General features: G+C 44.6%; 1 protein-coding gene across 1 annotated transcript in view; it reads left to right on the top strand.

Annotated features, from left to right (window-relative positions):
- LOC144768501 (fer-1-like protein 4) overlaps positions 1–20,534 on the top strand; it is a 936,890-nt gene that overhangs the window by 755,379 nt on the left and 160,977 nt on the right. The window lies entirely within an intron of this gene.

The raw sequence follows: 20,534 nt of genomic DNA, 5'->3' as shown, positions 1-20,534 counted from the left end.
ACACTGAAAGAATTAGGTGCAGTTATTTGCTGTTCCCCAGAGGGAATACGTCTGTTCCTACGTGACTTTAAGGGTCACTATGTATTACGAGATTTTGATTCAAGATTGTCTAATGTTCCACAGCATTTATGGGCGCAAGGTCCAACTGATGTAGGTTACATGCAAATCACACCCCATCGTGTGACTCTCAAACCAGGTGTAGTGTTACCACGAATCAGGCAGTACAGATTGCCACCTGAGGCTGTAGCAGCCTTATCCAAAATTATTGACGAGCTCATGGCTCAAGGAGTAGTTGTAGAAACTGACTCCAATGTATGCAATTCTCCGATCATTCCAGTCATGAAACGTACTGATCCGAATGCACCCCCAGTATATCGATTAGTGATTGATTTACGAGAGCTTAATAAATGTATTATTCCTCAGTACCCAGTTGTCCCAGACATTTCTTCCCTGTTAACTGCTATTGATTCCGAAGCCATGTTTTTCACTGTTATTGACCTCAAAAATGCATTTTTTAGTGTTCCAATTCATCCAGACAGCCAGTTTCTTTTCGGATTTTGTTTAAATGGAAGGAGCTATATGTTTACACGCGCTCCTCAAGGTTTCACAGAAAGCCCTAGTATTTACAGTCAAGCACTCAAGAGACAACTAGACAACATTCACATGCCAACTGACACTGCCCTGCTCCAGTATGTCGATGATCTACTGATCACAGCCCGTTCTGAACGTGACTGCGAGCATGCATCACTTACAGTTCTGTATTTTCTTGCCGAGATGGGGCACAAGGTGTCACCTTCGAAGCTTCAATTCTGTGTCCAGCAAGTGGTATACTTAGGACACTTGCTGTCCAAGAGGGGTAGGCAGTTGACACCCGACCGTATCCAGTTAATAGCGAGTCTTCCCCGGCCCAGAACCCAGAAGGAGGTACGTGCCTTTATCGGCCTTACTTCTTATTGTAGACAATGGATTCCCCAGTATGCATTCCTAGCCAAGCCACTGATACAGTTAACGACACAGGAGGCAGCCGTATCGACTGTCCTCCCTTGGACATCTGACCATACACTTAGTTTCAACGAGTTAAAGAAAGCCCTATGTCAAGCTCCAGTTCTAGCTACACCGAACTACAGTAAGCCTTTTACACTTTTCGTTACAGAACGCAAAGGTACAGCATTATCTGTTCTCACACAAGATCAAGCAGGTCAATACAAGCCCTGTGCTTATTTTTCGAGCACATTAGATCCAGTCGCCCAGGCGTTGCCTGCGTGCCTCAAGTCAGTTGCAGCCACAGCACTAGCTATCAGACAAAGTGATTCTATAGTTTTAGGACATTCCTTGACAGTACAGGTCCCACATTCAGTAGAAGTTCTTTTAAACCGAACCCAAACTCAGCACTTGACAATTGCACGTTTAACAGGTTATGAATTGACACTGTTCCAGCCACACATAGAAATTAGACGCTGCAACGTCCTGAATCCTGCTACACTGTTACCATCAGTTAGTTCAAATCCAGACACACATGATTGTGTGGAAGTAGTTAACATTACGACAAAGCCAAGACAAGACCTGACAGATATTCCGTTACCAGATCCTGACCTGACACTTTATGTGGATGGTTCATGTATGAGAACTAGTACAGGAGAACTAGTCGCCGCGTATGCAGTGACTACTGACACTGAAGTTATCAAGACACACCGTATTGACACCCTGTCCGCTCAAGCAGCAGAGCTAGTCGCTCTGACACAAGCCTGTATACATGCCAAGAACCTGAAGGTTAATGTTTACACAGATTCACGTTACGCATTTGGAGTTGTACACGACTTCGGAGTGCTCTGGCAGGAGAGAGGTTTTATGACTTCTCATGGAACCAAGATTCAGCATGGTCTCCTTATTCAAGCCCTGTTAGATGCCATACATTTACCGACATCTATTGCTATCATGAAGTGCAAAGCACATACGAAAGTTACAGACATTATTTCCCAAGGTAATGATTTAGCAGACCGCACAGCCAAGCTTACAGCACAGACTCCAGACATTCCAGTTAATCAGACACATACTCCAGATCTGACTACATGCATGACAGTTAAGGACCCTACTCAAGATGTCATAGATATCCAGTCACATGCTACTCCCGATGAAATCAAGAAATGGCCTGTACAAGGAGGGGTCCAGACAGATCAAGGATGGTTAACGAAGGGTAGAGCCACATGGTTTCTCCCCGATTCTATGGTTCAAGTCATTATCAATACCGCACATAGTCCAGCACATTTAGGAGAAAAAGCTATGTTAGACAGTATCCAGAACATTTGGTTCAACAAGCATTTACGAGCTGCAGCCAAGCAGAAAGTCCGTACCTGTATGATATGTTGTCAGTTTAATCCAGGTAAAAGTGTCCCGGTGGAACAAGGTGGTTTCCAGCCCCCTGACCACCCTTTTGAGGTCCTCCAGATGGATTATATTCAGATGGAGCGATGTCGAGGTTTCAAGTATGTCCTTGTAGTTGTATGCGCTTTGTCCAGATGGACAGAAGCATATCCAGTCCCAGATTACACAGCCGCGACCACTGCCAAGCAGTTGGTTCGTGAATTCTTCCCTAGATATGGACTCCCTAGAGTCGTATATTCTGATAACGGCCAGCCATTCTCATCCGAACTCATGAAACATGTTTCCCTGTTGTTAGGGTACCAGTGGAAGTTCCATTGTGTACGCCATCCAGAAGCAGCTGGACTAGTCGAAAGGCATAATCAGACTCTGAAAATTCGAATTGCTAAAATCTGTAAAGACAAGGGTGTGGACTGGTTAGTAGCTTTGCCAGTCGCTCTGTTTTACATGCGTATGGTCGCACATTCCAGATCAGGTCTGTCCCCGTATGAGGTCGTTTTCGGCCGCCCCCCTAACATGTGGGGTACTCCTAGACCCCGAAGTATTACCGATGTTTCATGTAATATGCTGACAGATTACCTAGCTTCCTTGATGTCTGCCCTCAACTCATGTCGTTCACAGGTTGCCGCCGCATTTCCAGACAATACCGAGGTGGCACCGCACGAGATCGTTCCAGGCTCCCTTGTGATGATCAGAAATTTCGACAGATCAAGTCCGCTGGAACCACGTTGGAAGGAGCCACGTCAGGTCCTCTTGACCACCCGAACTGCCGTCAAGTTGGAAGGCAGGAAGGGGTGGGTCCACCTTTCTCATGTAAAACTTTTCAAAGGACCGAAACCAGTCTTCAAAAACATTTCCAAGAACATTTCCCAGGATTCGAAGGATTGCCAGAACATTGTTTTAAAGGACTGTCCCGCACAAGACATTATTACAACCCCTCCCTTGTTAGAGAAAACTCCGCAACAGGAGTATAAGTTAAAGCTCAGGTCTAATAAGTCAGCCAGTTTGATTGTATAAGTCCTCCCCTAGGTGAAACGGTTAGACTGTTTCTGACATGTATAAAATAGACCCCCATAGTGAGAGAGTCAGTCAAAGCTCAATCAAATGTATCGTTTTTCTGAGTTTCATATTATTTCTCAGCATAATGATTTCCTGCACCAGCTACGCACTTTTCCTGTGTTTTTCAGTTCCTCATGTAAATATGTCTGCTCATGCTACAGTAGAGCACACGTTTAGTGATCTGCCTCCTCACGAATATTCATACCGCCTCGCTATGCGTAATAACACATTTATCCGTATGTTACATTATTCACACCAGACCAGCAATGCCACTAATTGTTGGGTGTGTGGTCGACTCCCCCCTTTCCAGACACCGAAGGGAGTTCTGCCACTTTTTCCTTATCCATTCTCACACAATGGTTCGTGTGGAGCATGGTCCACGTTAACGTCATCCTCAACAGATATGTCTTTTCTTAACAGTACATGTTTCCCAGAAAAGCAAGGTTTCCCCCACAGAACAGGTTTAGATTTAGAAAATGAAGTATATAATTTAGGAAATTATTCGTCGAATTTCATGGTTCTGAATGTTCAGTCTGATACTACTCCAGACTCACCCGCTATTTCAGTACTACCAGTCAAAGGCGAATTATGTGTCCGTAGTTATGGTTCTGTACATATAGGTCATAGTGAATGTACTACTGTTATCCAGTATAGTGACAGTGGGAAATCTATTTTCAAAGCTTCACGTCATTCTTATTTTATTTGTGGTCAAACTGCATATGTCCGTCTGCCCCTCGATTGGGAGGGAACCTGTTACATTGCTTTCCTACTGCCACCTGTTTTTCTAGCCCCACCTGACTATCATAGGAATTCTTTCTTAGTACACACTAGACACAAGAGAAATCTCCCGATTGTCGATTATACTGAAACCGCCGCAGAGCAATTCATTGATATAGATAAAGGTGTTTTCCCTTATTTAGGTACAGTTGTAAATAGTAAGCTAATCCGTAGGTTAACAAGAACCCTTGAAGCAGTAGTAGATGAGACAGCCTCCGCTCTAGGTAACTTAACTGAAGAACAATCCTTTATGAGAATTGTCGTTTTACAGAATCGTCTCGTCCTTGACGTCATACTGGCCGATAGAGGCGGGGCCTGTAGAGTTCTCGGATCCAGTTGTTGTATTTTCATTCCAAATAACGCGCCGTCTGTTTATTCAGCTATAACCAGACTCCATAAAATTGCCCATCTGTTACACCAAGATCCAGGCACCTGGACATGGTCCGGTTGGTTCTGGAATATAATTTCCGCATGGGGTTGGAAAGTCCTGTCCTTTCTAGGTATTGCAGTAGCGATCATATTTAGCTGCTGCCTCTGTATACAATGTGGCCCTGCGATTTGCAGCATGTGTGCTACCTCTTGTATTCCCAGTTCCAAGCCCCGTTCTAAATCCCGTTCCAAGACAATTCGAGACGAGCAAATGGTACTGTATGAAATGATAGACGGTATCATGAATATTGATGTTTCCTGATGGAAACGTAGTGACAAGGAGGGAATGTGGAAAAGTAAATTTTGCCATGTTCTGTGTCCCTACGCCTCATCCATCATATGTTATGTGTGCATGATCAATATGCATATGTTATTCCCCATTTCTGATTAAAGACGCAATTACAGTTGTGTCCACCTCTAGTATGATAGTTTCCAGTCCTCGTGAATACTACGAATATCAGGCCTATGTAAGTAATGTTGCCACGTTTCTCAGTGTGCACGTTATTCAATTATAAAGTCTCCGTTTCCAGGCCTCAAAAGGGCCCGGACCACAGATTCAGCTCCTGTCTCCTGAAAGCCTCGCTGAGGAGCGATACAGCCCCCACCTGTATCCTCGACCCTTCACTTACTTCCTGCCTCGCAGTGCCCGGTGCACCCCGGCTCTGCCTCTGAGTCTGCCAAAAGTATGTTATAGTTCCTGCTATCAGTTCAGCCCTCCTCCTCTGCATTCCTAAGCTACTGAACTGCATCAATAGTTTCCGTCATTGTCTAGCCTTCTCGTCTCCATGTTAGAGAAGTACTGTATTTAATAGTCATTTAATATTCTTCACGCACTACATGTAGAATAATGCATGGTCCAGTCTTAGAATCAAGTTAGCCTCTCCCCTCATGACTTCTAGTTTATATCAACATGTTCCCTAAACATTAGATACCAGATAGGGTTTAGGTACATGTCGCTCCGACCCTCCAGACTCTAGTCTCTGCTCCTAGCACAGAGTTCGTAGCCCCCAGCTTCTCCTAGTAGCACGTCATTGTTAGTTTTCGCGCACCATTAGATTAGAGGTCCCGGCTCCCTAGGTAGCCCCCTCCAATGTTTCCGCCCATTCATGACATATTCTGTTACGTTCTGCATCACATGTCTAAGTAAACTCCCAGTTACACCTCTTATTCCTGTTATCTCTCGCGACTGCTACGCGTCACGCCTTCTACTCCACCCACTGCTACGCCTACTGCAATGTACTGCTATGTGTTTGCGCTATGTATATAAGTCAATGTTTTGTTATTAAATGTGAGCGCGCTCATCCCAGACCCAGCCCCAGCAGCTGCTGGGATCCTTTTGTTCTGCTGGGTCACCCTATGCAGGTTGTCCTGATCCTGTCCTTATGCTGTAATAAACCTGCAGAAACTCCTACTACCTCGAATCTTGACTCTTATTTATTGAGCTATCTGTTATGCTATAAGTCTAGTCAAAAATAGGGTATTATTTATTTATTTACCACAGAATTTAAGCTGGTTCTTCCTTGTAAAAATGGCACAAACCCACTGAACAGTCATCTAGTATTCACCACTGATTTAAGAAAGTGTACTGTAGCAGACACGTCAACGTCCTGAGCTATTTACTAGTATAGGAAGATGAGACCTACTGGATACACACAGATCTCTGCACCGAGTGCCTTTACATTTACAGTGATTTTTTTCAGCGGATACACCTGAATAGCTGGTTTAGTGTCATATGTACCAAATCATTCGCAGAATCGGGCTAATTCTGACAGCAAATAAATGCTTTTTCATATACGCAAACACAAATTGCTTGCTACAGAATAGCAATTTGTGTTTACGATTCAGTATTTGGAAGGGCGTGTTTAGGACTAACAAAATAAAGTGCTATTTATGAATGTTTCGCGACCGAATTAGTCTCAAACCATTCATTTTTTTCACAACACCTCAAGGGTGGTAGTAACCGTTTGCAAACGGGAAGGGGTCCGCATGGACCCCGTCCCCTTTGTGAATGTGGAAACTAATATTTTTAAGAGCAGGAAGTGGTATAAGGGGCCACTGCCTAGTCCTGAAAAATGAAAATTAAACATTTAATTTTATTTTTTGAAACGCATCCAATATTCCTAAAATGTGTACATATGGCCCATAGTTGTTTATAATGCCACTATTTTAATATTTCAGTTGAAGAAATCTTTAGGCAACATGAGGAGCACAGATTAAAATCTCATAGGCTTCTTTGCATTATTTTAAGATACGCAAACTTAGGACCACTGAGCTGGGCTGCATCAAAACCTTTTATTATCTGTGCTATTTAACTGCAAGAATGTGGTACATTTAATTTGTACAAAAACAAATACAAATCTGTACAGGCATTGAACACATATTTATATTTCCTTTCTCATAATCATCCTGTTACCATTTACACTGGTAATTTTCTTTTCATAAAATCGTAACAAGACCAACTTTTAAAAGTTCTGAGAGGCCACCCCCGCGACTAGGGGAGGGGGGCCTTTAGTGGGCATTCCGTGCCCGCCTCAGTAGGTGAGTTTCGTTTCGTGAGAGATACGTCATGGGGAGGGTCTCTCAGTAATGTGAGACGCTTGGTGGGCGTCTGAGGACCCTCCCTCCAAGGCAATAAGAAGAGCAGCACCCCTGGGAGTAGCCCTCTTTCGTCTCTCGCCTGATTACAAGAAGGCTGGCCGGGAAAATAGTTGGCGAGCGGTGGAGTCAGGCCGGTCGGCTTTACTTTGTAGACAGGTGAGAGGCCTTAGCGTAGCGTCTAAGGGCATATGTGATGGTGGCGGGAGCCTCGGGTTCGGGCCCCGGAGAAGCATTTTAATTGTGGGGGTATTTTTCCTGTTTTCAGCAAGGATGAAATATATGCTGGTAAAAGCGCCCCGTGTAGCGTGGGTGATTAGCCCAAGTAAGCGGGCGATAAGGGTTTGTGGTAAGTCATCGGGTGAGGGAAACGAGCAGCGATATCGCGGACAGAGCGAGTGCAGCGTATTAGGTAGGTGGAGGGAGGGGGCGTTCCCTTCCGAGCCGCGTGGCGGGATGGGGTGCGCGTCGGGCTACGGGCCAGAGGAGAGCGGAGTTCGAATACTTAGGGATGACTTTTTAAAAATAAATAAAAAATAAAAATAAAAGCACAGCGTTATGCAGGGTGTGCAATGTTTAGGAAATCATGGTCTCGCACAATTAAGAAGCGCGTTCGCGAGAAGCCCGGGTATGGTACAGCTGTGTGTGTTCCACCTTTGTGTTTTGTTCTGCCGATCAAGTACGGAAACAATACACATCCCCGTTTAAATTTTATGGGACCTCAGCGCTAATCTTGTTAACTCTTTGTGGTTTCTTACTTTGTAGAAATGGGGTGGGAAGCGCAGAGCGCAATGTCATTTTGATTAATAGGCGAATTTCCCCGCGATTGCTATGCGTTTTTAAAATACGCGTCTCGGAGGCATGGAGGGGAACAGCCTGAGGGGTGATACGGCGTCAATCATGATGAGGAAAACTGGCTGCAATGCATGATCGTGTGTAGGGGCGGGGTCAAGGGAGTCCAGTGATTACAAAGACAGGGAATACTGGCGGCAATATATATGATTGTGTGTGCGGGCGGGGACAAGAGGGTCCAGTAAACAATAAGACATGGGGAGATTTTGGGGAATAATATGCCAACTTTTGCTTAATAGAAATGGGAAAAGTTTTGGGCCGGCAGGCAAGTGTCATCGACATTTGCAATCTCTGCAGCAGAGTATATTATATGGCGTGCTGCAGTGATGGTGCGATTAACACCACTTCATCCACGATTGACACCACTTCTCCACCAGGGGTGTCACCCGATCAATGGTTCACCAGCATGGCCTGTATTCTCGGACAGTTTAAAATATATTACAAGGTGGCATTTCCCCATTTTTGAAAGCCTACAGAATTTCAAACGGTAAAATTAGGGTAGATGGCTTTGATTCGACTAGAGGCGCGCAAGCGGTACGGTGCAAAGGGGCCGCAGCTTACGTCATTGACGGGCATGGTGCCCGGGGGTAAAAGGGCATGGCTGGCGCAGATAGAAGGAGGCGCGCTAGTGCACGACCGGTTGTAAGGGGCATATATGTATCGACCAATTAACCAATTAATGATTTTATTTTCTTTCTTAGTAGGCGGAGTGCCGCTCAAGCGGACACAGGGGGCAAGGAGGCCCCAGCAGCAACAGAGGAATTCCGTTCATTGGCGGCATTGTGGGAGGCCGCAAAGTAAGGAGGTATTGATTGGGCTCTGAGGACCCTATAGCAGGACGGGGGAACAAGTGGGCCTGCCCGGGCAGGCTGCGAGGAGGTGGTATTTTCGGGCGGGTTGCTAATGATTGTTTGCACCTGCACGGGGGCGCTGCTTCCCCCGTGGGTTCCTTGGTTCGATCCCGGGTTTCAGCGGAGGGTTTTTTCTGCTGACTGAAAAGCGTTAGACACGGGAATAAAATGTCATGGGACTTTTGGGCTAAAAGTGCAAGACGATCTATGTGCCAAGTATACACTCTACTCATTGGTGGGCGATGTGACTTGTAAGCTAAGCTGATCATTAAACTCTTTCATGGCCACGCGGCCGTTTTCATACACAACTTGGGTACGGGTTGTTTTTCAGTCGTTTTTAATCGGGACAGTCGCCTCTTGAGGACAGAAAACCTAGATATCTACCGTAGCCTGGACAAGCAGGCAGGAACTTCTTTGTTATCCGTATTGATAAGGAATGGCCATTAATGCAGCGCCTAGTTCGTGCAAATTTTGGGGATCAGCTCTAATTGGTGGGAACAGGACGGATTGTTCAGAATGTTTTTGGCTCAGAGCAGGTGAGAGAAAGGCCCCCCGTGCAGGTATAGATCTATATCAGTGCTCAGTGAAGGGTGACATTCAGCAATCGGAAATGGTCTTTTGTTTTAATGTTCAGGAACTGTGGTTGGAATAAAGTAGAAAACACAATTGAGACCAGACAGGCGTGCATCATCGGTGACCATGTTTAAGTGCTTTGGGGGTCAGGCCTTACTATCTCCCGGTTCCATCGATAAAAGAATAACAAAGCAGGTTTTTTGACTGCTGTTGATTTATGCTAATTGTTAATTTAAACCCTTTAGGCCCATAAAATGAGGGCTAGAGAACACAGGTGCAATCCTAACAGAAGACAGCCAATCATGGGGTTGTAATTAAAAACCGTCAAATGCTCTTTTACGTGCTGCACACAAATGGATGCTATTTTCCTTTTCAAAAGGTTTTAAAATGATAAGTCTATTTTTAAGTAATAGGTCAGTGGCTAAGGGGTAGTGCAAACTGCGGGTGATTGCGGTATGGGACCGTGCTTGGGTGCGCATTGCTCAGTCTTCGGGTCGGGGGTGCATGCTAATGGACCCCCTTTTTTCTAGGAAAGCGGAGAGGTGAATTTTAAAGGAAGAGCAGGCAGAGTGGGCAGGGTTTCGTTGCCAGCCTGGGAACCTGCTTTTATTAGATGGAAATAAATTGATGTAGTTTCCCTGGGACACTGGTTTATAAATGAATGTACATTTAAAGAAGATGCCAACAACCGAGGGGGTAGGGCAGGTTGGTTGTTACAGGTGCATTTCAACATGAAGGGGTCGCAATTTCCAATAGCTAACGCCAGTAAACTAATTGTAGTATTCATGTAATGCAAAACACGACAAGGCATCTGGCGCTTTCCAAATATATGTCCCCTAGAGTCACTCGGAGTACTGGTTTTCTTTAAAGATGTGGGGATATTGAGACATCATGAGGGAGTCTTTAAGCTTCAAGGTACGGGGTTGGGGAGCGCGCACGGGTGGTGGCGCCTCTGTGATTGATGACGGTGGTTGCGCGGAAAGGAGCCTCCGCGCTGGTCGGGCATTTGCAAGGATGGAGCAGCTAGTAGCCGCTGCTCTGCCGGGTCCTCTTGGCACAGGGCCAAGATAGGCGCAGTCATGTTTGCTAGTCATTTCCAGCTTTCCGTTGTCCATCAATAGACAGAATGGACATGTAGGGGGACGGCGAAAGGGTGAAACCCAACAACGGGCGTCTGTGTGGAGGCTCGGGAAGCCGTCTCAGCGGGGCTGATGCACAGGACGAGGCCGAGGGCACACTGAAAAGGGCAAATAGCAATTGCTTCCACAAAGGGCCTGACTGCATTCAGGTCTCTCCTTGTTAAAAGTTTGAGAACGTGGTGTATTGTACACAGGCGGCAGTAGGAGGCCTTTCACAATTCTTCTCTCCGGTGAAATGCATGCGTCACTTCCTTCCATCTGTGGGTGGCATGGCCCTGGGGTATTCCAAGCTATATAAGTCGTTTAAAAAAAAAAAAAAAAAAAAAAAACTGCGGTAGTGCTGGGACTGGGGGTGGCATTGCTCTGGGGTATTGCCAGCTATATCAGTCGTTTAAAAACAGCAGTAGGGCTGGGAGAAACATGTGAAAATGCATTTGTTACTGATTATTTAGGTTTGCTGGTTAGTGATTGTGGCGTGATCTTGGAAGGGCTATCTGCAGGAAGGATGTGTAATGCTGACATAACAGTTGCTTCCATAACCAGAGTAAAGGCATACATTATGGAATGTCCATGACAAGTCAGAACAATCAACCTAATCTGCTCATTCATGCCAGATCTACTGCAAGGAGCTCCTGGTTTACAGGGGGCCATCTGTGGTAAGAGTTAACGGTTGCCGGTGTGTTGAAGTCGATATAATGGCAGACAATTCATCAATGAAGAGTCTGAGAATCTGCGTCACTGTGGTTGTGGCAAAAATCTGATTTTACTCGAAAGGTTAGGTTTCTATCCTGCCGTTTTTTTTCAGGTTACATTGCAAGATTGGTTCACAAGGGGTGATTTGGTTGCAGTTATTGGAAGACGAGATACAATTCTGAAAGCATTGTGTGGCTGACTATGGTTTGGGGATGCATAGAGATGCCACATCTGCAGGTTTGTTGGGGCAATAGGTGTAAGGGGACACGGAATGCAGTTTTTCACTACATGGTAATTAGTCACCTAGGGTGCGGAGGTAGCCAGCAGTTGGTGCTACAGGGGCATTTTTGCCGGTTGTTGTGCGTCATTAAGGGAGTTAGCCAATGACTAGATCATCTCAGTGTGAAAACTCATCACAACTGATGGAAATATTTTGGTGACACATTCCCTGGGATTAATTGCGACAGATTCTCAGGCAATGTGAGGAACGGTGCCAGTAAGTCCTTACCGAGGACTGAGGGTGTGCAACACAAGGTGCATGGAGTGGGCCTTTGGAAGGTACCCTATTGTAAAGCTCATCCCAATAAATGTGGAGATGCATTGGGTCTTGCTTAAATGCTTAACATTGGGTCTTGCTTAAATGCTTAACACTGCTATGCAGCACTTCTTCTCCTGGTAAGGAGCTCCCATCGCATCCTAATACAAGGTGGTGACTCATTGGGTTTGGCCTAATTGCCAAGTACTTTTATGCAGAGCTTCTCTTTTTCCTTCAACTACGGCAGTCTCTCGTAAGGGACTTATGGGGTACAATGCAATTCACAAAGAGTGGGCCTGGGGAGGAGAAAGCATTTTAAACCTCATCCCAATAACTGGTTGCAATTGAAATGTGGTGTACTCCACAGGTACTGTGGGGGATGGAATCAGCATATCAGATTGAGGATGTGCGGTGTACAACACAATTAATAGAGTGGACGTGGGGAAGGAAACCTTGAATGGCCAAATATTTATATGCAGACTTTCTCATTTCCTTTTATGCAGCGGCAGTCCTTGGAGAGGACTGGTAGGGTGCAACACTATTATCAAAGAGTGGGCCTTGGCATGCTAAAGTGCATCCCATAATGGGTGGGGATTTATTTGTGACATAAACCCCGAGCGAGGTGAATAGCTACCAAATCAATCATCAGTAGGGTTGCTTGGGTCAGGGGCTAGTGATATGTCATTTTACATGTTAACAGTTTTTAGTGAGGGCCAATGGGGTGCAATACAATTAGCATTCAGAGGGCAGAAGGCAGGAGTACAGGCCAGTTAAAGTCCTGCACGAGAGGGTCTCCTGGTGGACACAAAATATGTAGCATAGCAGAGTCGTTTCTGAGGACTCTGGGGTGCCAGGTTGTTAAGGCGGTATGTTTGGTGGCGCCAGCTGAGGGTATAGGGAGCCTGGGGGCTGGCTGATAAAAGTGGAATGTCATATGGGTGGCTTTGGCAGGTTAGACTTAGACATAGCGTGCTGCAGACATTGACTTCAGATGAGCATTGGACAGGGGGGCTGCACCTGTCTAGGGTAAGGTTGGAAGTGTTTGTGCAAATCATTCTGGGGGCCATTGCTTTGCATCCTGGAAGAGTGGCAGGGCGTTAGCGTGGGGGGAGGGCAAGGGTGCCAGTGGGGCTCCTTGCCCTGTGGCGGGGTCCCTGATAAGAGAAAAGGCTGGGGGACCCTTTTGGATGGAAAAATGGTTGCCCCTGGAGCAGGGGAGGCAGTTATGGCGGCTCTAGGCTGGCGGGAGAGGGGGCCGTCCTGCTGGTGGTCCTGGACTCTCTGGCTCTACCCTAGTAGCTGGTGGCTTGAAAGGGGGTGGTGTTGTGTCCTGCTGGTACAACACGCCTCGAGAGATGCCAATTTGTATATATATGGTAAACTGTGGCGCATATGTATGGGCGCAGCATTTATGTGTGAATTTAATAAATGGTCAATGTGGGAAGTTTTACCCACAACTGAAATGGTGTTTTGGTATAATAATAAAGCTACGCAGAGGACATCAATCATTTGTAAGTGTTTTACTGGGGAGGGGTGAGCCAGGGGTGTTGAGCGAATGGCACGAGATATCCCCACTATGAGAGGCCACCCCCGCGACTAGGGGAGGGGGGCCTTTAGTGGGCATTCCGTGCCCGCCTCAGTAGGTGAGTTTCGTTTCGTGAGAGATACGTCATGGGGAGGGTCTCTCAGTAATGTGAGACGCTTGGTGGGCGTCTGAGGACCCTCCCTCCAAGGCAATAAGAAGAGCAGCACCCCTGGGAGTAGCCCTCTTTCGTCTCTCGCCTGATTACAAGAAGGCTGGCCGGGAAAATAGTTGCCCACCCACCCATCCCTAAGTTCAATTGTAGGGGGCGGGGTGGCGGCGGGGTCCCTGATAAGAGAAAAGGCTGGGGGACCCTTTTGGATGGAAAAATGGTTGCCCCTGGAGCAGGGGAGGCAGTTATGGCGGCTCTAGGCTGGCGGGAGAGGGGGCCGTCCTGCTGGTGGTCCTGGACTCTCTGGCTCTACCCTAGTAGCTGGTGGCTTGAAAGGGGGTGGTGTTGTGTCCTGCTGGTACAACACGCCTCGAGAGATGCCAATTTGTATATATATGGTAAACTGTGGCGCATATGTATGGGCGCAGCATTTATGTGTGAATTTAATAAATGGTCAATGTGGGAAGTTTTACCCACAACTGAAATGGTGTTTTGGTATAATAATAAAGCTACGCAGAGGACATCAATCATTTGTAAGTGTTTTACTGGGGAGGGGTGAGCCAGGGGTGTTGAGCGAATGGCACGAGATATCCCCACTATGACCAGAGTTCAAGATTAATTTTTGTGTATAAAGTGTCTTTCAAAAAGGGATGAGAAACATTTAAAATGGGGGTGGCTTTAACTCGGGTGATTAGCTGTAGCGTAATCACGCAGAATTACTGCCAAATTATGCGCGATTCTGCATAATTATGCGTGAAGAGTAATTCAGCATTTAACACTATTTTCTTAACACACAAATGCCAATCCACATCCGAAATAGACCCGAGGATGGATTTTACACTAAGTTATAGCGCTAGCTACAACTAAATAGAATAGCATTGTGAGCAGCCACTTGCTAAATGTGCTCTTGCGGGATGATTTCCCGCCCCCCAAATTATTCTCGGCATTTACTGCTATTCTCATGGTGTAAAATTCACCCTTGCATAAAAAAATGAAACAAGGATGCATTTTGCACTAAAAAATAGTGCTAAATTCAAAAGAACACACAGAGGCGTGCGAGCAGCCACTCATGCTTACTAAATTAGTTGTTTCTATAATTTTTTTCCCCAAAAAATTACTCATAAGTGAAATTAAATGAAATCAAGATTTATAAAGCACACTGCTGCTCGGAGGCATCTAGGAGCTAGCTGATATGGAGCTAACCTAAAAAGCTGTACTTAAAATATGAATAAGGGTATACTATTGATTGAAAACCCATGTTTGCAGACTTTTCCTGAAGACCATTGATTGAAAAGTCATGTTTTCAGACCTTCCGTGAAGGGCATCAGTCCTGTCTTTTTCTTGAGGTCAGGGGTATTACAAATTTTGGTATACAGATAATGAAGCTTCTGCCTTCCCAATTCAATCTTCAGACTTTGGGAACAATTACACTAAACGTAGAAGATCAGCGTAAGGACCTAGAGGAGGGAGTGTACCACTGGAAGCTTTGTTTCAAGTAGTCAGGGCCAGACCCAAGCAGGGCCTTAAAAAGCAATACAGAGTGGTTTATAATCAATGTATTTCTTTATGGCGAGCCAATGAAGTTTGTACAGGGCTTGTGAGGCAGATTGATGCTTGGGGATCCTCAGTAATAAGCGAGCTGCTGCGTTCTGTACAATCGGTAGCTTGTTTAAGAGTTTTTTCTGCAAATTCATAAGTATAGCTTGCAGTAATCAAGTTTGGACAGCAGGAGGGCAGAGACCACAGTTTTCTGCAACTCCTGCAGAATGAAAGGAGAGACTTTCCTTAGAAGTTTGAAAATGATGAAGGAGGAGGATGTGACAGCATTGATCTGACTTTCAAATGAATGTTTGCTGTTGATACACATCCCCAGGTTTTTAACTTTTGTTACTGGAGTGAGTAGGTTACCTAGTACCTGTGGCCACCAGCTCGGGGACCAAAAAGAGGTATCCTTCCGAACAGTAGACCCTCAGTTTTACTCGAGTTCAATTTCAAACAATTTTCTTTCATCCGCCTTCTAGTCTGTTGCATACAGTTATGGATCCTAATAGCAGTATCCTCAGGATTTCTGGTTATGCCAATGACAATATCTGTGTCAACGGCACAGTATACCACTGAAAGCCAAACGATTTGATGAGACAAACCAGACGGGTAACGTAAAGGTTGAAAAGGGTTGGACTTAAAGATGAGCCCTGCGGCACACCACATGATAAAGAAAACAGGGTGAAGTAAATTTGTCCGAGGCGATAAATGCTCATGTTCGGAGAGAAAAGATTTTAAAAGAGCAAGCCCCACTCGTCTAATACAAATGGAGTAGAGGCGATTAATAAGCAGGTCATGGCTAGCTGTGCCAAATTCCTCAGAGAGCTCTAACAGGATCAAGGCAGTATGACCTCCATTGTCAAGCGCCTGTCTGATATATTCTGAGGCAGGAAAATCAAAGCCAGTTCGGTACTGAGTTCCCCTCTGAAGCTGAACTGAGTCTGGTCCAGAAGGTGGTTGTTGTTTATTAAGGTTGTACGTTCTTGGTTGATAGCCTTCTCTACCACCTTAGCCGGCAGAGGTAGGCATGAAATTGGCATGAAGTTGTTAAGATCTTAAGCATCAATGTTTGGATTCTTGAGAAGGGGCAAGATTGTGGCTTTTTTCAAGGCATTAGGAAAGTAGCCAGTGCTGAACATCGAATTAAAGATGTCAGTTAGATTAGTCAATACAGTTTGTGTAATCAGAGCCCTAGGCTCTAGGGCGGTGCGACTGGTGCCTTCGCACCGGGTGCTGGCATCCTGGGGGTGCCGTGTTGGCAGCTTTATTATGCTTTTAAAGCACCTGCTGCCGCGTTCCTTTCCTCCTACAATTACGGAGCCTCACAAAAATGTAAAGATAACTCATGTGATTAAAGTTCTTCCTGGACAGAGATCAGAGTTTTGTGTAGTTGAGGTTTTTGACTTATGTGAAGGTAGCACAGAGGGTTAATATGCCTACTGCAAATAACTGTACCAAGTAGATTACAGAGTGCATGTAATGTAAATAGATCAGCAGGTTACTGCTTTTAAAAGAGCCATCTTTTTGTTACTTGTAATTTATAACTTAAAGTCTTAATTTAGAATAGTGAGGTATTAATTAACTTTCAGCATAGAACTGCATACACTCTGCAAAGTATAGAACATTGATTAATGTTGCAAAAAGGGATACTTTGGGTAGAAATTAGTTCTTATTATTAAAGAAAACTATGCTGTTTCTTTTTAGAATCTGAGTTTGTGCTTCTCCACACCAAGCATTCCTAAACTATACTGCCTACCAGTAAGGATGACATTGACTCCTAAACTTTTAGTCCTTTGGCTTATGTAACATTTCCTATACACTGATTTACACAAGTATGATCGATTGTCTGTGTACAGTGTGTGTGATGCAAAGTGCTCTGACATATTTTACTGGTTTGAGAAGCGCTATATATCTAATTCAATGCATCTGAGAGAGAGTGGTTTTGGAGACTTGGTCACTGTTAAAGGGTGCTAGTGAGGGAATCCATGGTGGAGGTGGTCATTGGGGGCGCCACCTAACATTGTCGCACTGGGCGCCACCAGCGCTAAGGCCGGCCATGTGTGTAATCATATGCATGATTTTTGGAGGACAAGGGTCCGGGGGAAACCTGAATGGACAATACCGAGCAGGTCCTGGACATGATCCACAGTCAGAGGGTGGAAAGAGGACAAATGTGTGGAATCAAGGGTCAAAGTTGGGTGTTAGAACTTGAAGACCCTGAGTATGGATCAGTAAAGTCTGGGCCCCTGTCTAAGTTATTTTCAGCTAACAGGCAAGGAGCAACCACCTTGCCTGTTAGCTTGTTATTGGCAGAAAAGTTGTTATTATAATCTTTCACCTTCGCTTGAAAGGAAGAAGCTAGCAAATTGCAGAAGACTTGGTTGGTCCTGTTGTTTTTATTATCTGAGAGCTTGGTTAGTTTTTTTATAGTAGCGAACAATTCATCTGAAGAGTATTTTGATGACTCAATTTTGTGAGTAAAATAAAGGATTTTCTCTTGAAACATCAATTCTTTATAAGCTTGGATGGTAGTTTTGTAGATTTCCATTTCTGTACTGTCATAGGCAGTTCACCACATTCTTTCTTGCCTGTGGCAAAGTTGTTTTTATAATCTAAATTTCTCTAAGAACCAGGGTTCAGAAGTGGTGGCTCTGTGGCTTTTACACACGTTTCCTGACACTAATTAATTTAAACTACCTTTTAGCCACCAATGGTAATTGGTGGTGACCATGTCTAAATCATTTGAAGAAGAGGGCAGAGCACTCGTTAATGCTGGTCTGAGCATTAGCGTCTAACTTATGCAAAGACCTAATTGCCCTATTTAATTGGATTGGACTAGTATTAGTGGCTTTATTCACCATCACCACTTCAAACATGACCGCAAAGTGTTCAGACCAAATAGGCCGAAGAGAAGTAGTAGGATGAAAAAGGGGTTATCTGATCTATGCTGATCTAAGTATATTAGAATCTAACTTATGCCATGGTCGAATTGCCCTATTTCATTGGAGTGGAATAATATTGTTGGCTTTAATCACTGTCACCACTTCAAACATGAATGCTAAGTGATCAGACCAAATAAGCAAAAGAGATGTAGCAGGATGAAGATAGGGGTTATCTGAAAAAAGTAAATGACCCGCTTGATATGTAGGGCCCTTAACCAACTGAGATAAGCCTAGATTTGCCATCATATCCAATAGATGTAGAGTCTTTGTCCAGACTATTTTCTAGATGGAGATTAAAGACTCAAAGAACTGAGAAATCTGTATAATTCACCACAGTTTCCATTAGTTGACTAAAGGTCCGAGAGAAGGTAGCTCTAAGCCCTAGTAGATGATAAATAAGTAGTCCACTGAAGAAGTCATGTTTATTTAGTTCAATTTTGAACGATAATGCTTCACATTCAAAGGAGGGAGGAAGAGCAGAGAAGGTGGCTTTACGATGGTTGGGGTAAATAACTGCTAGACCGCCACCTTTTTTCGCACTACGGTCATGCCTAAAGAGGAAAAGCCCGTCTGGAATCGCTGGATCGAGGTCAGGACCTGATGCGGCTTCAGCCCAAGTTTCCTTAATTAATGCTATGTCCAAATTATGGGCACCTAGGAAATCAGCAAATTCAATTTTATTTTTATCAAAGATCTGAAATTAATAAGAGTATTGCAGTGAGCTTTTAGCTTGCTCCATGCTAAAGGGCTTATGAGGGTTAACTGCCTTGATTGTAGCATGGCTCAAGGAAAGATTACAAGTCGGGCAAAAGAATCAATTAATGTCATCTAACTGATCCAGAAACAGTCCAGAGCCCTACTTATTCCACCAATTCCGGGGATGCCTGGCTCCACCTTGGGGACTCCCAGCAAGGGACCATCCCACAGGGAAAGCCAGGACGGGTTCCCCAGAGTTATACAGCGCCGGGACGCCCCGTTGCTGGGGCAGCTGTGCGCTTTACAAGTATACTACATTTACATTTACATTTACATATTGGGGGGATTTAGATCAAGCAGCTCTTACCTTGAATATTTGATGGAGACCCCTGAGTAGACGATAGAACCGGCAAGGGGTCCAGTCGCTGAGCACAGTCCGAGCACGCCCGTCCATTGCGCTTCCGCACACACATTATCACCATAGAGGAGTTCCAATTGAAATGACTAGCCCACTAATCTCGCTGCAACAACCAGGAAGTGTGCAGCTCACGTGACCTATTCTCCCTCCACAACAAGTCACTACTAATCAGTCATGGCAAACTGAGGAGGCAGAGGAAAATTAAATAAAACAGTTAGTGCCACTTAATACAATTGAAGATAGTTTTAAAAATAATTGACACGAAAGGTGCTGGCTTAAAAGCGGGAAGCTGGACCACAGTACCTTGAGTCAACACCACATCTGCGCACACACGCACACTATTTAGGACTTCCAATTAAAGTGACTAGCCCGCTAACCTTGCTGCAGCAAGCAGGCGTGATCACAAAATTATCAGTAATTCTGTGTCAAAGAGAAACACGTAATTACTTACATTACTCGAACTACTCTGGCTTAATTAAAATTACTCCAATGCCTAACTTTAAAGTAATTGAATGATATAGCATCTATGTTATAGAGAGTTTCATATCGCATTTTTTTTTTACTTTACTATGTGCTGTAAATAACCAATATTGCTCGATTTAATGTTACTCAATTGACCAAACTTCAGACTTGTGACCTGCAGGGCCTAAAAAATGTAAAAGCTGGTGCACATGCTTCAATAATATTCAGAATTTTCACAGGCGAAGTTTGCAGGTAGCTATGCTCTATGCCAGGGTTATTAACCCGGAGTCTGGGGGTCCATGAAGCCTACTCAGGGAGTCCGCGACTGCTTAGAAAATGAAAACAAAAAAGTGCTTGCAAATAAAGAAGCAAAGTGTAAAATTGAAAATGTTAAAATGTGAAGGAATTTGAAATTGGAGGCTAAAAATGTTGTTGTTAACCTCAGATTGATTTGTGGGACAGTGCAAGTGTGTCAAACGGAATATATTATGATTGATGGCTTGCCTTTATTGGATTTAGAAAAGCTTCACCCTTCTCATTGAGATTCAAATTGTTATTTAAAAAAAATAAATTGTAATTAAATACAATATTTCATCATTTGTGTATTGTTTTCTGGTTGACGCCATCGAAATTGCTTAGGCTTCCAGTGATAACTCAGTAGGAGGTCTCCAAATCCCAATAATTATTTAGTTGGGGGGCCCTGATTCCAGTGATGAATAAGTGGGGGTCCACAGAGGACAATAGGTTAGGAACCCCTGCCCAATACTATTTCACAGATGCGTGTGTTTTACAGGAGGAGCCACAAAAGAACTGTCACCATTCCTCTTATCGAACATTAGATGAAAGTGCAAAAACAGGCTCAAAAGCCTGTTAAGCCGATCTTGCAATTTTGTAAATT

The sequence above is a fragment of the Lissotriton helveticus genome, chromosome 7 (genome assembly GCF_964261635.1).
Source record: "Lissotriton helveticus chromosome 7, aLisHel1.1, whole genome shotgun sequence".
Classification (NCBI taxonomy): Eukaryota; Metazoa; Chordata; class Amphibia; order Caudata; family Salamandridae; genus Lissotriton; species Lissotriton helveticus.
The sequence above is the reverse complement of the archived record's forward strand: the minus strand, read 5'-3'. Positions and strand labels throughout refer to the sequence as shown.